This window comes from Balaenoptera physalus (assembly GCF_965194825.1).
Source record: "Balaenoptera physalus genome assembly, chromosome: 8".
Taxonomy (NCBI): domain Eukaryota; kingdom Metazoa; phylum Chordata; class Mammalia; order Artiodactyla; family Balaenopteridae; genus Balaenoptera; species Balaenoptera physalus.
Genome location: NC_138887.1, coordinates 16,729,085 through 16,746,447, shown reverse-complemented (window position 1 = coordinate 16,746,447; position 17,363 = coordinate 16,729,085).

Sequence of the window (17,363 nt, the reverse complement as noted above, 5' to 3'; positions counted from 1 at the left end):
GGTAGCTTCAGGGAATGGAAGTTACGTTTTGGTGCTTTGAGAAACAGGGCATATACTTAGGAATAATAATAATAGAGAAGACTTTAACACACTGCGATGGACACAGCTTTGCCGTGATGCTGTCTAGCGATTCACTTTTTTAACTCCCATCTTCTTGAAACTGGTCTTCCGTTTTCATTTATTTGCTTATTTGCAGAATGTTTGGACTATATTTATGAGGAAAAAGCCCCAATGGGGCGTCGATTCTATTAAAAAGGTAGGGCAGAAACTCAATGGAGAAAATATGCTTTTGATAGGATATCAATGAGGAATATATTAAGTAAATGATTAATGTTAGAAAAAGTATTACCATAGTACATGATTAAAACCACAGGACAGCATTTCCCTGAATTCCCTGAGGATCTTTGTAAATCACTAAAAAAACCCAGGCCTTGATCTGAAAACCAGAAACTTCAATGCAGAGTCTGTCGATAACAGTGTGTCGATACTTCTCATCCACCCTTGAAGTCAGGATGTCCAGTGAACAATCTGAATACGGGTAGGTAGAGGCTGTTCTTTAATATATTTTAAATGCTAAAGAGAAAATTAAGCATTACTACCCACCAGAAATAGGTAGAATTATAGTAAAAAGGGAACTTTCTTAGCTTGTTTTGTTAAGACTACTAGCATTACTCCTTATGTAATTGTTTTATCCATATCTGCATTTAAGCACTTAACACAATATTTTTTAGTTTGCGTCCATGTTTCTCTTTCCTAAAAGTCTTGAAGACATAATCAAGTCCAATTTCCTTTGAATCCCCAGCTCTTAACATAGTATTTGGTATTTGGGTTCTCAGTAAATATTTGTTGAAAGGATGAATGAATATATCAATTCATTAATCATACAACAGGCAACTTTTGAGGTAATTAACTATTACTACTCAACTGTTCAAATTTTAAAACTTGGATCGTAAAACAATCTAAATAATTGGTCTCTTCCTTAATTTCAAGTCTGCGCTCGCTCGCGCACGCACACGTGTGTACGTCTGTGTGCGTGCGCATGTTTTCCCTACCATCTCCTTTCATTCGGCATCCTCTAAAGATGTTTATTGCGGCTGACATCATCCCACCGAAGACTGGGCCTCAGGCCTGACAAAATGCCCAACCTGGCCCAAGAAGCTCACGGAAGTTACAGTTGACTGCAATAAGCATGAAAGGTAGATTCTTAGCCAAGAACACCAGTATTTCCGTGTGGTTTTTTCAGTCTTACAGTGGGAGACTTCAGTTGATGGCAGTAACAACCTGCTTCTCCGAGGTAAGGTCCTACCAGGTGCACGAAGCACTTGAACCTAATCAAGACTTTAGTACCCTCCAATCATGTCACTCTGAAACTCCAGCATAATTACCTTAACTGGCCTGCGTAAATAAAAAGCTACTTCTCACAAGCCAGGTCCCCTGGATCTCCCATTTAGATGGCTGACACTATTTCTTGCTGCGCCACCAGGACCTTCCTGCTACATCGTCAACCCGCTATATAACAGTGACCAGACGTGAAGTACTCTAGCTGTATTTGTCACACTGACCAGTCTGTGGGCACAACCCATCATCAGAGTGGTTCTTTCGCTTAGCGTTCGTTCATCAGAATTGCCTGAGAAACTTGTCCAACATACATCCCTGGACCCTGCTCCCAGATATTCTAACTTAGTGAGTACAGGATGGATCCAGTTCACCTCCGATTTTAAGAAGCACCTAAAGGGCTTCCCTGGTGGTGCAGTGGATAAGAATCTGCCTGTCAATGCAGGGGACACAGGTTCGATCCCTGGTCCGGGAAGATCCCACATGCCGAGGAGCAACTAAGCCCAGGGGCCACAACTACTGAGCCTGCACTCTAGAGTCCGTGAGCCACAACTACTGAGCCCGCATGCCACAACTACTGAAGCCCACGTGCCTAGAGCCTCTGCTCCACAACAAGAGAGGCCACCACAATGAGAAGCCCGCGCACGGCAACAAAGAGTAGCCCCTGCTCGCCGCAACTACGCGACCAAAAATAAATAAACAAATAAATAAAAAATTAAAAAAAAAAAAGAAGCACCTCAAGGGACTCTGATGAAAGTGGCCCACAGAGAACACTTTGAGAAACTCTTCATTTGAGACTAAAGTATGCTTTATCATGCACCTTTTCTATGGCAGCAATGCACTAGCAATCTTCCCTCCCTTTTCCCAGATCTCCGCACGTTCTTTAGGAATCTTCTTTGGTTGTAACTCAGTTTTCTATATAATCTAGGCACAGACATATAGCTATTACCCTTCTGTTTTTAAATGTCTCCCATATGCTTTCCTCTAGACCAGCAGTTTTTGTGCTATGCTCCATGGAAATTCAGGATTGTATAAAGCTTTTCTAACGGATTTTAAATTGTTCATATGTAAAGAAATGTTTTCCTTTGATATGTACTTTATTTGGAGACATACAAAATATGTACAGTTTCCACAACCTTGAACAGAAAAGGAAAAACAGAATGGTTGACAACTTCATAATGTAATACATATTTATGAATGTCTGCCTAATTTAAAATAAATACTTAAAAACTTGTGATCAGTGTTTCCCTCTACAAAACTTCCAAGAAAATTCACAGGTGACAAAAGCGAAAGTCAGCTAAGATTATATCCTAGGTTCACTGCACAGCAGGCAGGCTTCCCGTAGGTCTCTGATTACTTTGCAGCCATACCCACTCTCCAATCAAAGACAGGCTCTAATTTTTAAAGCATTAGGGGTTCAGCCTTCACTTGTAATATTTGAAGTATGAGAATTAAAGGCAGAGTAGAGTTTCCAGAAGCCTATATTTTCATTAAACCAAATTCTTCTATGCTTCTGTGTTTCCTGTTTTCAAATGCTTTTCATTCTTTTGTGAGGATCTGGTTCATTAAGATGTTTGAAATGTGCATCCTTTGGGTGTGCTGAACATAAAGCCCCACATGGTTGGTCTGCCAGAGTCCGTCCCCTGTGAATGAAGTTGAATGCACTTGACTGAGCAATGATGTATGAATACCCTTAAAAAGAAAGGCACTGGTGATGGAGCTTCAGCTCCATTCTAAGCATCAAACCCTTCAAGATGCAGTGGAGCAGTCTCTGCCAAATCAAAAGGCAACGCAAACATAAACCATCACCTTTAGCTACGTGGCCGGAGAAGAAAGGAGGAGAATGAACACGTGCTCATGATGAGGTTTTAGTGGGTCTTCAGAACAAGTCAAGCTAACTCAGCAAATGTTTATTGAGCACCTTCTGTGTGCGAAAGCATTAATGAAAATGTTTATATTACTGTAGGACCCAGAAAGCTATTCCATTCACTGAGACATACCCCAACCTCCAGGCTTGTCTCCAGAGGACCTGAAGGAGAGTTGTCTGGTCCAATGTGAGATGGTCCGATTGGACCCTGCCCAAGCCCAATCCATGAGAGTCTGATTGGAACAACTGGCCAAAAGATCAGTACTAAGTGGGAATCAGTAAGTTTTGTGTGAGCGGCAGGGTCCACAACATCAAATGATCTGGCTAGATCAGTGTTTTTCAAATTGCAGGTTACAATATCAATTAATGTCACAACCCAACACATTTTTTAAAAACATAGAATAGAATAGAGGACGGGGGGTGTCAGCATATTACAAATAGTAAGCCAAAGCACTGTTTCATGAAATATGTACTAATGTGGTAGGAGAGGCAGGATGAGTGTGTGTGTGTGTGTGTGTGTGTGTAGGTGTGTGTCCTAGGTTGTTACGTGAATAGATTCTAATGGTGAGTAGGGGTCCAAAAAGTTTGAAAGCCACTGAACAAATGATCTACTAAAATCTTTTCCAATACTGGGATTCCACAGTTCTCAAATTTTCTAATTTCTACATGATTTTTAGATTACCTTGTATCAGTTATACTTGTATACAGTTTTAAAACAAATAATTCTACAATTTGTTTTAAAAAAAGATAAAAATTCCAGATGTTACCTCTTCCCTTTCCAATTTCCATGCCCTAAGGGAAGTAGTAAATGCTTACATTAATTTAGAGGTAAGTGATCATTCATTCTGTTTATAGTTGTTATTCATAGTTAGCTCCATATTTCAAAATAGTGTGCTTATACTGTTTCTTGACTTTATCTTAAATATTATCTATTGATTTTTTTAATGAAAGTTGAGTACTTAGCTCTCTTACATCACACACACACACACACACACACACACACACACACACACACCGTACTCTAACATCTAATCCCATTAGTATTAAAATTGTTTAAATCAATTATTCCTATTTACATTAAATGACTATATGACTATTATTTCCAGCTGAACATGTAGGGTAATACGATTACATATATTTGCTTGCTTATTTTTTGCTATTCCTGGAGTTATTAATAGCTTCTTTTTCATTTCTTTAGTTTCCATGTATACCTCTTATTCATATACAGACTTTCAACAGAACTATAAATACTCTCTCAAAACTGTTAAACACATCTGGCAAAATGTCAGTTTCATTACTTCTTAGAGACTTCCCTCTTGATCTCCTCAGCCCTTTTGTGCCAAACTGAATTAGTGTTTCTCTTGACCTGATTCTCTGCTGTCATTCTGGGTTCCCTCTTTACCACCATTGTGGGAATTCCCTTCATCTTTCTCCTGTGTTGGATCTCTTCGGATATCTGAATCCTATGTCATCATCTTCTTTCTTGGCTTACTCCTTCTATTAGTGGAACACCTCCTCCAGTAGTTTCTTGAAAAAAATGTGCATGTGGGTCAAAGATTTGGAGAGCTTTGTACCTAAGTCTCACAATTGATTAAAAGTTTGACTGGGAATGGAATTCTGGGTTGGTAACCACTTTCCCTCGGCATTTTAGGGAGATTGTTGTATTTTCTTCTCGTTTCCAGTGTTACTGTTGAGAAACTGAACGCCATTCTGATTCCTAAACCTTTGTGTATGACCTGTTCTTTCTTTCTGGAAGCGTTAGCATCTTTATTTTGCTCTCAGAGGCCTGAAAATTAATGATTATTGCTTTGCTGTGGGTTTTTTTTTTCCCATGCATCATGCTGGGTACTTAATATGGAAACTCAAACCTTTCCATTCTGAGAAATTTTTGTACTATTTCTTAGTTAATTTTCTCCCTTATATTTTCCTATCTCTCTATTTCTGGAACTTTTTCCTTTGGCTATTTTTCATACTAGTCTCTCTTTTCTTTCTATCTCTATTACTTTCCTACATACTGAAATATTTCCCCATCTTCTAACTCTTCTGTTACATTTTTCACCTCTGCTACCATATACTTCATTTTTAAGATATTGTCATTGTCATTTTCTGGATGTTTCTTTTCAAGTATGTATTATTTTCTCTTACCTTTCAAATTTTAATTATAATTTTCTAGTGTTTTCTGCTCCCTGCCTTGCCTGTGTACCTTCTAAATTCCTTTTTTTAAAAAATTTCCCCTTCAGTTCTGTACACACTATTTCATGTTAAAAGGTTTTTTTTCCTCAGTTTTCTGGTGACCCTTGGATCTTTGATCATATTTAAAGATGAAGCACTGAAAAATGGATAGTGAGTGGATAGGGCTTTCAGACTTCACTGATTGGACAGGCATGCAGCCATTTGTTGGGAACCCCAAACCATCAGTATCTGTTGGTTTTTCTCTTGGGTTGATCAGTCCCCCCGAAGAGGAATTCTCCAAATTCCTGCCTAGGGTGTGCAAGCCTCTCTGTCAACATTTTTTGGAGCCGTGTAGTCTGCAGGAAGAAAGAATTGCATCCATTTAATACATAGATTTACCCTGTTTTCAGGGCAGTGCTCTGCCTACAGGTGTGTCTACTGTCCCTGAGGCCAGAGTCCTTCTGATTCAAAGGGTCACCTTCCATCCTCTGCCAGGCTAAGAGAGGAGTAGCTGCCTGGTATGGAGTATGGGAAGAGGACCTGAGTAATTCTCATTTGGAGTTTCAATCCAATTCACTTTCAGATTCAATTTCTGGGTGTTTTGGAGGTTCTGCAATAAAAGTTTACCTGCTCCTGAGCACTTGTCACTGTAAAATTAGTCTTTAGCTTTCTGTGGTCCCACTATTTGTTTTTCCCTCCCAAAATGTTGTTGTAATCACTTTCTCTTCAATTCTCCTTGTCTTTTGGGGATTTGGGCCTTTAAATGTTTATTTTGGTAGAGTTTTATTTTGGTGGAGAGGTTAATAGATGCCATGTTTTTTAAGCTTTTAAAACGATTATATTTAATGCCATCTTTTATGTATGATTTTCACAAATGAATTTCCAATCCTCAATTCCAATGCTGTGCAATAAATTTAGAGTGGGTAGCTGCTTAAATTCGCGTGATGTTTCATACAGGTGGTATTTTTAAATGCAGTTTGGTACTGAATTATCAATACAGCATTTTGTCTAATTCATTAGAGAACTGGTTTTAATTCAGTTAAATTCTGCTTGATTCTCAACAGTGAGAAAGCAGGATTGCATTGGAGGGTATATTCCTCCTTTCCTCCCCACTCCCTCCCCGTGGCTTTGTGCCCTCAATACATCGCACAGATACGCTGTTCCCAAGCATAACTTGGGATCTGAAAGAGAATGCAGACAGCAAAGTAGAAAACAAGTTATCTAATGCATTGGTCTAGCAGTGCCTGCCTTACAGTCAATCTGTATTTCCTTTTTGTATCAGAAGTGAACTTGTGGTTGCTTTACTGGCTTCCTTTCTTCACTGTACTTAGATTAGCTGCCATCAGGTGCAGGGTGCAATGCAAGAAAATGAGGAAGCAGGGTGGGAAGAAGGATTTTCAGGGAATTCCCTGGCGGCCCAGTGGTTAGGACTCCGCACTTCTACTGTAGGGGACACAGGTTCAATCCTTGGGCAGAGAACCAAGATCCCACACGCTGCATGGCGCGGCTGAAAGTAAATTTAAAAATTAAAGAAGGAAGGAATTTCCTGACTCGATGTCTGTACTATCTTACTAAATGCAACCTGGAAGCAGAGGAAAGATGTGGGCAAAGCACCGGTGACTGGAGTAGAAAAGAGTTTTCCATAAGGAAGAATGGGATGAGACACATCTCTTGTCAAATCCTTCTTTCTCTTTCCTTTCCTCTTTTCAGATACAGGTGCAGTGACTAGGGAGAGAAGACTTCTTCAGTGCAGTCATGCGTCAAGGTCTCCCACCCAGCTCTTTCATTCACTCTTAGAAATGTCACAGAACACCAAGAGATTACGAATTTTATGATTCCACTCTTTTATCAAAACTAATAGATGTAATTTAAGTAAACTTGATATACTTTAGTCTTCATTTATGAGAGTCCTTTACGCTTTTCATCATGCATCCTTGTCACTGATAAAATCTGAAATTTACATAACCAACCTCGCTATTCTGGGACGCAGTCTTGCTCCCCAGATTAGATGCACCGTGACCAGTGCAGACACACCTCCCACTGGGGAGGACAAGGCAGCCTGGGGTGCTGGACGGAACACCAGCTCTGGGAGCAGATAAGTTCAAACTCTGGCTCTGTCATCTATGAGCCGGATGATTTTCTTTGTGTGTGAATTTACGTGTCTTTCAACAGAAACTGAAAGCTATGTAACTTCATTGCTTCTTTTCTTCCCCTTAGTTTCCAGAAAATTGGGAGCTCAACCATCACTCTGTTGTACCAGATGACTCATTTCAGGGAGCTGGTAGAGTCTTTTCCCTTTGCTCCCCAAGATGATCTTTACTGTGTTTGATTGCCAGTGTCTTGTGTTATATTTCTGTCTGTTGTAAACCAGATAAAGTCATCACGTATGAATCTAAAACACTTTTTACGTATTGATGCTTCTATTGATGTCACTAATCCAGGCTGACCCTTCTCTACATGGCTCTTGATGCCACTTTACTCTCCCTCTGAAGATTTTTGCCGGGTGAGTGGTGTGACATGCTGATTTCAGTTCATTTTATTTGCTTCTTTTATAGAAAGGTGAGTTGGCACTGATATTTTAAAAGCCTGATTTTTAAAGTTGTAGAGTTTTCTGAAAATTAATGTAAAGGGGAAGGTGTTTGGAGCTACAGTTTTCACTTCCTATCAGAAATCATACAAGTTCATAAACTAAGGAATTTTACTTAGAACTGCCAAGCAAGCATTAGATTCTATTTCTTTTAAGTATACATGCAATCCATTCAGCAAGCACTTATTGAGTATCCATTATGTGCCAGACCTGTCCCTGTCTTTCAGAACACAGACATGAAAAGACAGATCTTGTTCTTGAAATATCTGGCAGTCCAGTGGGAAGGACTAATAAAAAAAACGAACAAGTACAATAAAGTATGATAAATGCTGCAGTAAACTGCTATGGGATCATGGAGTTGAAGTCAACTATTTCTAACAGGAACTGATTCTTGAATGCTTTTGAATATGTTTAGCTTTCATAAATACCAGTTTCTCAAAGTGGTTGGGAACTTTGCTCTTACCAGCCACGTATTTGTATTTTAGTGATTCCGCATCCTCACCAACACTTACTATTTGTAAGTGTCCTTCATTTAGCCATTCTGGTAGATACGTCATATATCATGGTATCTCATCCTGGTTTTAAGTTGCATTTTCCTGATGAGTAGATATTGGTGGAGGCAACAGGTGTGGAAGGGTGGGAGGAGGAAGGTCATTACAGACAGGGAAACCAACATAAAGAGGAAGACTCAGAGGCTAGAGATAATGATGGATATGAGAGGTACAGAGAATGGTAAGAGATGAGACAAGAGAGGAGACTAGGAGTATGAAAGTCTTAGCACAGCACACGAAGGTCGAACTTCCCATAAAAATCACTGGACAGTTAAACCATCAAAAGATTTTTAAGTAGGAGATAAATATAACCGGACCTGTAGTTAAACGATCCCTCTGACAACACTGTGCAGGACAGACGGGCGGACACACTACTAGAGGAAACAGCTAGGGAAGGAGACAAAGAGAGCCTCGATAGAGACAGTGATACCAAGGACCATGCAAAGAAACGGTTCAAGAGACATTTAGACAACAGAATTAGCAGGATTGACTGGACAAGGCAGGTGAGGAGGAGTGCAGAGCCCAAGATGGCACACGGGATTCTGGCCTGGTAACGAAATAGATGGTGATGATATTTACCAGCCCGGTAAATAAAGGAAAAGAAGCAGATACAGCCTAGGATATGATGAGAGAGGGTAGCAAAATTCATTTTGGACATGTTATATTTGAAGTGATGGTAGAGCATCCAATTAGATAGACATTTTTCCCTCCCTAGCCTCAAAAACCTATCCCAGAAACCACATCCTTCAACCTTAGAAAAGAGTGAAGAGAATTTTGTTTTCAAACCTTAATCCATAGGAATAACACAGCTGTATTTCTAAAGGGACAAAGGGGTCCTGGGGATTGAGAGAGGAAATAAAAGGGAAGTGCCATGGCCTTTGAGAGTAGGAAAAGGGTCCCTTGAGAAAAAAAAATCTGCAAAACAAAGAGGGATGCTAGGACGGGCATTGCTATATGTCTCTCAGAGCGGCTGGCAGTAGTCAAAAGCAAGACTGCATAGCAGAGAACAAAAGTATAAGAGTCTGAGCTCTGTAGATTACATACTGGTCATCAGCATGTGTAGGGTGGTTAAAGCCATGGGGAAGGGCGAACTTACTCTAGGGTTGCTTATAAGGTAAGAGGAGAAAAGGGCCAAGATGATGGGAAACATCAGTGTTTAGGGTTTGACAGTAGAACAGAAGGAGTCTGAAAAAAGAATGCCCAGAGACACAAGAAGAGAACCAGCAAAGAGCAATGGCATGGAAGCCAAGGAAGAGAGAGCTTCTAGAAGGAAGTCATCAATATGGTCAAGTGCTGGAAAGAGAATTTAAATGAGGTGAGGATTTTAAAGAGTTAGAAAGTCATTAAGGACTTTGCCAGAGCCATTTCACCAGATTGATGGGTTATAAGCTTTATTATGGGGAGCTGTAAAGTGAATGAGCAATGAAGAAGTGAGGGAATGTTTTATATTCTTTTATGGGGTTAAATAATGAAGTGGACAAAATATAAGGTGATCTCTAAGAGGGATTACAAGTTTGGGGGAGAGAATTTTCCTTTAATATGGTAGAAACTTTAGCATAGTAAAAGGCTATGGAGAAAATAGTGATAGAGAAATTGAAAAAATGGGAACGAGAAGAGGTTAAGAAGAAGTGACAGAGGCATCAGAAGGAAAACCAACAGAGAGGTCTAAGGGAAGGGAAGGTTGTCCACTATACCAATTGCTTTTAAAAACTCATGAAACATAAGGGCAGAAAGTAGTCTGCTGTGTTTGTCAACTAGGACATCAAGAATGGCTTTGGAGAGCAGGTCAACTGAGTATTGAAGGCAGAAGCAAGAGTGCAAGGCGCTGAGATCTGAAGGGAATATGGGGAACTGAAAACCGAAAGTTTAAGATTATGTTGTCAAGACACTTGCCTGTGGTAGAAGAAAATAAGTCAATTCACTAAACCTATCACCTCCACCAGGCCCAGGGCCTCCATGAGTGGCCAGTGTACAGGGACCCTGCCTTGCTTATTGGAGTGGGGTGGGCACTAGAAAAGGGAAGTGAACTATATGGGCACAGATATCAATCAAGGTGGGACAGCTAAAGTAATAACGTTGACTTGTTCTTAGTGGAACCTCTTCTTGGGGGAAATTAAAAGTCTACTCATGGTTCAGTGACAGAAGCACAGTGACACTACTGGAAGAGATTTTATATTTTTCGATGGAGGAAACATTCCCCTTTTTCTTGGAGATCAATGTATCTCCCCAATAATTTAGCTGTTGAAATAATGTTCAGAGACATGCTCTCTGCTAGACTGCCTTTCAGAAATCACATTTTCCCTTTTCTATATTCCTCATTATTTTGAGCCATGAATAGGAAAGCAAAGGGCCATGAAGGAGCCTATAAGCCAAATACTTTTATTTACACCCTCATGATCTCAGAATAGCTAAGTAATCAGTCAATACCAAAAAATAAAGCCAAATAAGTTAACAATCATTGATGAAGTCTAGCTTGTTTTTGTATCAACTTACTCATTCTGTAAGTATGGACACTTATAATTATGTCCCTAAAGCAAACCAGGATTTTCAAAAGTCAAGTGTAACCATGGGCTGTGGCTTTTATTAGTCACAGCCTCCAGGAGTGTTGATTCAGCTGAGCAGGAAGCAACAGGAGCATTCTGACTTAGTTAGTAGTCATGTGTGGGGGAAGGGTGTGGGACTGGGTAGAAGATGAAAGAAAAAGATAAGCAAGTAATTTTAAAAAACACCTTGTACTATGATTAAGAAGGTAGCTTTTTTTTTTAATGCTGTAATATGTTCAGTTTCATAATGGGTTATGAAGTTTGCTACATTCCTTTAATGATATCTGAGCAGAGTAAGAGCAGGGAGGAAATTACCAAGCATGAGTGTAGGCAATTGGTGATAAATACTTTTGCACTTAAAAATATTTAACACCCTCTGCCTTTGTTGTGTAAGGGTATACTACCATTCCATTATCATTTTTTAAATTTTACAACTCAAGTTGTTGAGTGCCATGTCTAGTCTATTGGAGACAAAGAAAACAAAACCATCATTACTGAAAAAATCTCAAATAAGGATATGTTCATCAATTTGGAGATAGCCTGCCTTTCTGAATACTTGAGAACATTCTTGAAAAATTTGAAGAGTGTAAAATTTAAATTACTTTAAAAATTAACTTAAAGAAAAAATTAAGAATTTAAATTGTAAAAATACAAGCAAAAGCCAAAGCTAACTTGAGATAAAAATTTTGGTCTTAAGAATCCTTTGGGTATGAATAGACAATCTTTCTGAGAGTAAAAGGTTTTTGGCCCACTTTTTAAATTCCACTTCCACCCCATCTCACCCACTCCACAACTTAATACAGCACCTGATGCATATGTATTCAAGAAATATTTATTGAGGACAAATGTGTGCCAGGCATTTGCTAGGGGATAGGGACACAGGAATGAGTAAGAAGGTATCTACTTTCTGTTGGAGAGTATAAAGACTAACACCAAAAAAATCTATAAATAAACAGTTTAATGATGTGCTCTATACATTAACACCTAGATTTTATAGATGTTGCATCAGAAATTGGTAAAATATACAGAGTGCCAACTATGCTGAAATGTCCAATGGGTTCAACCGGTCAGAAAGGACTTTACAAGAGGTGTCACTGGGGAAAGTGATCAGACCAAGAGAAGAGACATCTAGATAATGAGATAGTTGAGCATTCCACAGTAAAACTGTCTCGGCTCTGCCTGATGGCCCTACAGCAAAGCCCTCCATGAAAAAGCCCAGCCTCCCCACACAGAGCCTCGAATCAGCATTTAGTGCCTGCTTATAAATATGGGCAGAAAGCCAAGGATCACCAAATATTTGAGGAAAGCTTCCAATGTGAAAGACAGTATCTAAAACAAACAACAACAACCCAAGAGCAAATTGGGAAAAAGCACAATTTAAAGATAAATAATTTCCAGATATCATAACTGATATTCTTAGGAAAAATAAGAAAAGATGATGTATTCACAAATAGGGATGGAAAGCTATGAAGAAGGATATTCAGAGAGCAAAAGAAATTTAATGTTATACTAGAAATAAAAAACTCAGTAGAAGAGTTAAATGACAAAAGTGAGGAAATATCCTAGAAAGTAAAACTCTAGATGTTGGACTCTAGATGATCCAGCATTCAAATCACAAGAGTTCCAGAAAAAGAGAACAGAATAAACAAAGGAAGGAAACAATCAATGAAATACTTTTCAGAATTTAAAGATAAAAGTTTCCAAATTATGAGAGTCCACTGAGGGCCTAGCACAGCATCACAAAATTTCAGAGTCCAGAAGAAAAGAGAATCTCTAAAGTCCCTGGGGTAGGGGTTGCAGGGGGGAGGATTACATTTGAATAATCTAGAATCAAGATGGCATCAGACTTCCCTTGCAAAACTGGTAGCAAAAAGATAATTAATGAACACTGCTCCCAAATTTTGGAGGAAAATTTACTTCAACCTAGAATTCTATACTCAGAAAAACTATCAATCAAGTGGTAGAGGGGACTAGAGTCATTTTAAGACATACAAGGTCTCAAAACATTTACTTCTCCACCATCCTTTCTGAGATTGCTACTGGAATATGCACTTCACCAAAACTAAAGAGTAAGGCAAGAAAGAGGAAAGCATGCAGTACAAGAATTTTGAGATCTAACAGAGGAGAGATGTGAGGGAAACCACAGGGTGATAGCAAATGGAAATGTCAGGATGGCAGTTAATACAGGCTTAGAGAACACCCAGTCCAGATGGGAACAAAACAAATCACACTCAAAGAAATATTATCCCCAAAATAAAATTAATAGGATATCTGAGTGTTTAAATGTATTGAGAAAAGATACAGATTTTCCAAACAATTTGAACATGAAATAGTGAGAGAAATAGAAAACTAAACCAACAAGTGAAGGAGACTATTAGTTACAGGAAATCAAAACATTATACAAGAAAAGAAATGAATTAATAGTACACTACATGGCTCAGGTGGGAATACACAACCATAATATTGAAAATGGTGAATACGAATCTAACTAAGAATTATAACCATACTGGGAGGAAAAGGAAAGTGAGGAGGATGTGTAAGATGTCTTGAAGGGTGAAAGGTGGCAAAAGAGCATGAAATACTTATTAAACACTTGTTTTCTATAATGAGAATTTAATAGATAGGTCTAACTGGAAAAGAAAATCAGAAGAAAGCAGTATAAGGATGCTACTTAGAAAAAAAGAGGCAAATACCAGGAGAAACATCTAAAAGATTAGAGAGTAGTTGCCTCCAAGAAGCAGAAATGGGGGTATGTGCCTACAAGAAACCTGACTTCTATTAAAAAAAAAAAAAAGAAAGAAAACTTGGAGAATTACCGTACTTCACTGAATTTCAATGTACTAAGATGCACTATTATTTTATGTACCACAACGAAAAAAAATGCTGAAAAATTAGGACAAAATTCTGTCCTATAGCTTAGAATTTTTTATATTGATTGAAAGAGCTATTTTGGCTTAGATTTCTTCTCATACCTCACGTTGTACATACATAAAAAAGAACATGTAAATTAAATAAATTAACCACAGTATTTCTAAAACTTCCTTAGAGAGTCCAACTCTTCTGAGTTGTCTTGGACTCAAAGTTGTTGATCTCCATGTTTTTCCAGACAGTATTGATCTCTGTGCTACCAGAGTATTAACAATATACAGCATCTACTAAAAGAGTGCTTACTTAGCCTTCCTAAGTAAGCCACTTAATATTTTAATATTGTGTTTGGGCTTTCTTCCAAGCTGCTGACACCCACTCTGCAGCTTTTCATACTGTCATAATTTCATTTTAGCAGAAGATATCAATAAAAGTTGATTATATTCCTTCCTCAAATGGTCCTTCAGTGATTATTGAATAAAACACCAGAGAGTTGCAGTTGTCCAGTCATATCACCCTAAATAATAATCAAGTTTGTGCAAGCAGATAATCATCACTATGTTAGAATGACTTCCTGGCTGACACCAAGTGGAAGACACCATCAATTATAAGCGTATCCCAACTTCAGACATGTTAAAATATAAAAACAAAAAAGCCCCATAATTATCTTCAATACAGACTTTAAACCCTAGAAGAATAGGAGGAGGATGAAGAAAAAGAGAAGAGAAAGACTGTTCTAATAATCCAGACAAGAACTAAGGCAGAGCAGTGAGGATGCAGAGAAGAAAATGGACACAAGGCATATTTAGAAATTACAATCAACAGGTCTTGGTATTGATAGAAAGTTTGAGGATGAGGGCAGAAAAGGAGTACAGGATGACTGTAGGACTTCTAGGTTATATATCTGGATAGGGAACAAAGAAAGTATTAGGGGGAAAATTAGTTCAATTTTTGGATACAGTGAATTTGAGGTTTCATTTGACATCCAGACAGAGTTGTCCAGTAGGCAGTTGGATGTATAAATCTGGAGCTTAACAGAGTTGCTTAGTCTGCAGATATAAAATTAGGAGACATCAATCTATGGTACTGGATGATATTGCCCATGGACAGCCAGAAACCAAATCAAAACAAACAAACAACAACAAAAACCCCCCAACAACCAGTACTGCATTGGTTAGTATTTACAAAGTACATACAAAGAAGAGAATCCACTGTGACTAGTTTAAAAGGAAACAGATTTATTACGGAATATTAAGTGGCTTACTTAGGAAAACTAATGAAAAAGACTCTCTCCTAAGCTTTTAGAAACAATTCCCAAAGGCACACTGCAGAACTGGGCAGCTGAAGAAGCTGCTGCCTTTAAAATGATCAGACATCTGTAAAATCAGGAAACTGTCTGCCACACCAGAAACTACTGTTACAGCCACCTGCCCCAGAACCCCACAGTGTCCACTAAAATCTGCACCAGCAGAAAATAAAAATAAAAAAATAAAAAAGCCTCATGCCCTGAGTCCCTCCTCTCAAATTAGCTTCAAATCTAAGTCTTGCACAAATGTATCTACCTGACTGGCAGAACTTAAATTATATCCAGAATTCTAGGATATCTAGAAAACTTTTGTTGTTGTTGTTGTTGTTGTTGTTGTTTTGGTGGGTGGTGGGGATCTGGGGGGGGGGGTTTATTTGGCTTTCTGGCTTCCATGTGTTAGAAGGAGGCTGGGCTGAAACGCATGATGAATGAGCCAAACCACGTTACCTACCATAAGGATAAAAACAGAACACTGGGGAAAACGAACATTGAAAGTGTGAGAAATCAATCAGGGGACGAGAAGGCATGGTCAGAATGGTAAGCACCACGGTGAACACACTACAAGGAAAGCCAGTAGAAAAAGGAATTTTTCGGAGAAAAAATGAGTGGTGAAGCAGCATTAGAAGCTGCTAAGAATTAAAAGTTTGAACAGCTAGGTAAGATTCAAAGAGTGTCTGATAGAGTCAGCAAAAACAATACCCTTTGGTGACCTTGGCAAAGGCAATTTCAGAGAAGTGACTGAGGAGAATGTTTGAAATGGATTAAAAAGGGAACGGGAAGCATAGGCGGTGATTTCAAAGAGTTTAGCCTCATCTTAAATGTAAAGTAACCTCTAAGAGCCTGAGTTTCCTCATCTGGCGAGATGGATTTATATACACCTTGTAGGTTTGTTGTAAGTGTAACTTAGTGTGGCCAGGCCTTTACCACCACAGCAGAGGGTTAATTTAAAAATTAACCTCATTGTTGCACCTGGGGTCTCCCTAAGCACCTCCTGGCTGTTGGGGTTTAGGGCGATTCAATCGTTCACCCCCTCATCACTTCCAGCTCCTTCCAAGTTAAGGACATACTCATGATACCTATGGATATCAAAGTATCAGTTTTATTAACGGTAAAACAGACATGAAGAAAACAGCTTGGGCCTGAGGCTGAATTGAACTTGCACTCCCAGCTAGACCCTGCCCCATCTGCTCACCACGTGGGAGATAAACATGAGAAAGAGCCATAGCCCTTACTCATTTTTGAGGCAAGTAGCTGGAGATCAAGAACCAGGAGATAAGGCCCTGTCTGGTAGGAAAACATGAGGAAGAGCCAAGAAAGGGATGGAGAGAACAATGGATGTTTCCTCCATGGTATTTCTCAAGGGCATGAACGTGTTTGTAGAAACCACAGAGGGGAAGAGGGTATCTCCCTATCTAAGGGCTGAGGGTATCTCTCACTGCCCACAAACAAGATGGCTTCCACATCATAATCCATGCATGGTGGAAGCAGAGCATGGCTAGGGTGGACCTCTCCTCTAGTCTATTCTTCATTCGCTACAAAAGCTCACAAGGAAATGAATGGGGGGCAGCCTGACCCAATAGCCTTCACCATACTGATCACTTAGACCAATAAGTAGGTGGATTCTGTTCTTCAAATAGGATACAGCTCTATAAAGAGATACAGATACCTTCTGCTTTCTACATGTAAAGCAATATGTACATAATAAAATTCATCCAAAAGAGTCAGGCAATGTGGTTTCCTGCTTTCCAGCCTCTGCACTATAGGAAACCACCTAAACAAGATGGAAATGGATGCTGAGTACCAATCAGCTATATCCAACATACACACACACACACACACACACACACACACACACACACACACACACATACACAATCCATGATGACAAGATGACTGGCCCTTTTTGTTATGTGAATTTTCTGATAACCATTACAGAAAACAGACTGGAAATAATATCAATGAGAAAAATGGAAAATTATTATAATAAAAGTTCCACATTTCACACGGGCTATAGTTTTGGCCTCTAGAGTTCCTGGTTACTGATGTCCTCTAAGAGATTAAGTAGATGTCTGATGGGCAGCTCCGTGCTTTTAATTCTCTTGAGGTCCAGGCTCACCAGTGTGCTCGGGTACTCTAT